Below are 4,006 nucleotides of genomic sequence, written 5' to 3'. Positions count from 1 at the left end.
TTTAATGACTCCAGCCTAAGTGGATGGAAACTTACGACTTCAAACTATATGTACCATTTCAAACTGGGAAACGAATTGCACTGTAGTACCCTTCCCTGGTGGTCTAGTGGTTAGATTCGATGCCTCACCGCCGCGCCCGTCTTACCCGGTCAGGGAACTACTCTTTTGCTACATGTTTACTGTGTGCAACCTGTCACAATGAATATAGAAGGTTATCGCACATATGTACCAGCTCACACTTGGAACCGATTTGCACTGTCGTACCCTTCCTGGTGGTCTAGTGCTTAGGATTCGGCGCTCTCACGCCGCGCCCGGTTGCGATTCCCGGTCAGGGAACTAATCTTTTGCTACATGTTTACTTGTGCAACCTGTCACAATGAATATAGAAGGTTATCGCACATATGTACCAGCTCACACTGGGAACCGATTTGCACTGTAGTACCCTTCCCTGGTGGTCTAGTGGTTAGGATTCGGTGCTCTCACCGCCGCGCCCGGGTTCGATTCCCGGTCAGGGAACTACTCTTTTGCTACATGTTTACTTGTACAACCTGTCACAATGAATATAGAAGGTTATCGCACATATGTACCAGCTCACACTGGGAACCGATTTGCACTGTCGTACCCTTCCCTGGTGGTCTAGTGGTTAGGATTCTGGCGCTCTCACCGCCGCTGCCCGGGTTCTGATTCCCGGTCAGGGAACTACTCTTTTGCTACATGTTTACTTGTACAACCTGTCACAATGAATATAGAAGGTTATTGCACATATGTAGCAGCTCACACTGAGAACCGATTTGCACTGTAGTACCCTTCCCTGGTGGTCTAGTGGTTAGGATTCGGTGCTCTCACCGCCGCCCGGGTTCGATTCCCGGTCAGGGAAATAGTCTATTCTCCTTGTTTACTTGTGCAACCTGTTACTATGAATTTAGTAGGTTGTCGCACATATGTACCACTTCAAATTGCAAACCGATTTGCCCTGCAGTGTCCTTCCCAGGTGTTCTAGTGGTGCACCAGACCCTCCTGCAGCAAAGCACCCCCACAACATGATGGTGTTCTTCGGCTTGAAAGCCTCCCCTTTTCCCTCCAAACATAACAATGGTCATTATGGCCAAACAGTTCGATTTTTGTTTCATCAGACCAGAGGACATTTCTCCAATAACTAGGATCTTTGTCCCCAAACTGTAGTATGGCTTTTTTATGGCGGTTTTGGAGCAGTAGCTTCTTCCTTGCTGAGCGGCCTCTCGGGGTATGTCGATATAGGACTCGTTTGCCTGTGGATATAGACCATTTTGTACCTGTTTCCTCCAGCATCTTCACAAGGTCCTTTGCTGTTGTTAAGGGATGGATTTGCACTTTTCGACTCAAAGTACGTTCATCTCTAGGAGAGAGAACGCGTCTCCTTCCTGAGCGGTATGACGCCTGCGTGGTCCCATGGTGTTTATACTTGCGTACTATTGTTTCTACAGATGAGCGAGGTACCTTCAGGCGTTTGGAAATTGCTCCCAAGGAGGAACCAGACTTGTGGAGGTCTACATTTTTTCTGAGGTCTTGCCTGATTTTCTTTGCTTTTCAAAAGGAGTTAAGCAAAGAGACACTGAGTTTGAAGGTAGGCCTTGAAATACATCTACAGGTACACCTCCAATTGACTCAAAGGATGTCAATTAGCCTATCAGAAGCTTCTAAAGCCATGACATCATTTTCGGGAATTTTACAAACTGTTTAAAGGCACAGCCAACTCATTGTATGTAAACTTCTGGCCCACTGAATTTGTGATACAGTGAATTATAAGTGAAATAATCCCAATGTAAACAATTGTTGGAAAAATGACTTGTGTCATGCACAAAGTAGATGTCCTAACCGTCTGCCAAAACGATCGTTTGTTAGCAAGAAATGTGGGGAGGGGTTGATAAACAGGTTTTAATGACTCCAGCCTAAGTGGATGGAAACTTACGACTTCAACTATATGTACCATTTCAAACTGGGAAACGAATTGCACTGAAGTACCCTTCCCTGGTGGTCTAGTGGTTAGGATTCGGCGCTCTCACTGCCGCGGCCCGGGTTCGACTCCTGATTTCCACTGTAGTACCCTTCCCTGGTGGTTCTACTCCCAGTTCGACTCCTGATTTCCACTGTAGTACCCTTCCCTGGTGGTTCTACTCCCAGTTTGACTCCCGATTTGCACTGTAGTACCCTTCCCTAGTGGTCTACTACTGTTTTGCTACATGTTTACTTGTACAACCTGTCACAATGAATATAGAAGGTTATCGCACATATGTACCAGCTCACACTGGGAACCGATTTGCACTGTAGTACCCTTCCCTGGTGGTCTAGTGGTTAGGATTCGGCGCTCTCACCGCCGTGGCCCGGGTTCGATTCCCGGTCAGGGAAATAGTCTATTCTCCTTGTTTACTTGTGCAACCTGTCACTATGAATTTAGTAGGTTGTCGCACATATTTTTTTCTTTTGGAAAAGTTTTATTTTCACAATTGCTTTAAAAAAAACAGCTCATACATTCATTTAATCATTTATACACATAAAAACGGCAACAAGGCATAAAACACAGCATTTGAATTTACATTTAAATTTGTTAAAAGTACGTGTTGTTAAAACCAATGACAACAACTATGAATAAAAGTACTTTCTTTGTAAAAAGAAATCTGTAAAAGCCATTTAAAATGTGTACGAAATGATTCAACAAAGATAAAACATTTTTAAGACGTTAGAAACATGTTAAAAAGTCACTTTGTTAAAAGGCTGTCTTCAATCGCTTGTACAGGAGCGGGGTGAGTCCTTATCAAACTCGCCTCATCCTGCTCTCCCGAATAGACCATCGTCCCGTCCTTTGGGGCCCAGAGGAGATCCCTCCCCTAGGCGCATCGCCCTAGGCGCCGCAGCGCTGTCAGGCCGTGGCCGCCGGGACCTAGGGTGTTGTGGGGGACCCTTCGCCTGGGGTCGAGGCCCCCTTCCGTTCGTACTCACCCCAGGGCTTCCGTGGCTACCATGGCCACTGCCTGGGGGTGGTCTCTACGCTTTTGCTACCAGCAGGTTACGGGAGGACCACAGTGCTTCCTTCAGACACGTGAGGGTGGGCCAGAACTTGGTGAAGGCCTTCGGTGGAATGGGCCTTCGGCCCACCCCGTACAGCACGAGCTGAGGTGTTAGGTCCTCCCCTGCTGGCAGACACGAGGTGATCAGGGGGCCTGCTTCCTTCCACAGGTCCCTGGCGGCTCTGCACTCCCAGAGCATGTGCCTCACCGACTCTTCTTGGCTGCAGCCCGGTCGGGGGCACGCGGATGTCCTCGCCATGCCCCGTGAGTGCATAACGGCCCTGACCGGGAGGATATCGTGGGCGACCATCCAGGACAGGTCCCGATGCCGATTCAGGAGAGCAGGATGGGCCACGTTGCGCCAGACCGTTGTGGGCTCGCCTATAGCGAGCCCGCGCACTGGACATACTGGTTCCCGCTCCTGCACAAGAGAGAGAAGAGAGCGGTGTTTAGTTAAAACCGTGACTGCTTCCTTTTCCAGTTTAAAATGTCTTAAAAATTTCTGGAGCTGGAAGTAGTGGGTGGGGAGCAGGAAAGAGACTGGGGCTCGCAGGTCGACTGGGATCAGCCTCAGTGTCCTGAGGTAAGATCCCAGCCAGAACCGTGCGAGGGCCTGTGTCTTGTTATTGACCGGGGAGGTGGCAAGAGTCAGATGTAATGCTGTGTAGCGGCTGCCCAGGAACAAGTAGAGGTCAGGCAAGCCTTTCCCCCCCTTGGACCTGGGCCTCTTGACCACCTCCCTCCTCAGCCTCTCCCACTTGCTTCCCCACAGAAAGTAGAAGAGCATCCGCTCCAGGGCTAAAATACTCCTTCGGGGGGGATAAAAACAGAACTGATTAGTAAAAGCACAGGTAAAATCACAGCTTTGATGATTAAAACCTTGCCCTCAAAAGTCAACTGTCGTAGTCCCCAAAAACCCAGTCTCTGTCTTACTGTCCCGAGGATCCCACTCCAGTTCCCAC

General features: G+C 48.9%; 1 non-coding gene across 1 annotated transcript; it reads left to right on the top strand.

Moving 5' to 3' along the window:
• The first annotated feature begins 2,313 nt into the window (after window positions 1-2,313).
• trnae-cuc lies at window positions 2,314-2,385 on the top strand. Its single transcript has one exon. It is a non-coding gene; the product is annotated as a tRNA-Glu (tRNA).
• The last annotated feature ends 1,621 nt before the right edge of the window (window positions 2,386-4,006 follow it).

Source organism: Oncorhynchus gorbuscha, unplaced genomic scaffold (assembly GCF_021184085.1).
Source record: "Oncorhynchus gorbuscha isolate QuinsamMale2020 ecotype Even-year unplaced genomic scaffold, OgorEven_v1.0 Un_scaffold_18548, whole genome shotgun sequence".
Taxonomy (NCBI): Eukaryota; Metazoa; Chordata; class Actinopteri; order Salmoniformes; family Salmonidae; genus Oncorhynchus; species Oncorhynchus gorbuscha.
This window is presented reverse-complemented; position numbering and strand designations above follow the sequence as displayed.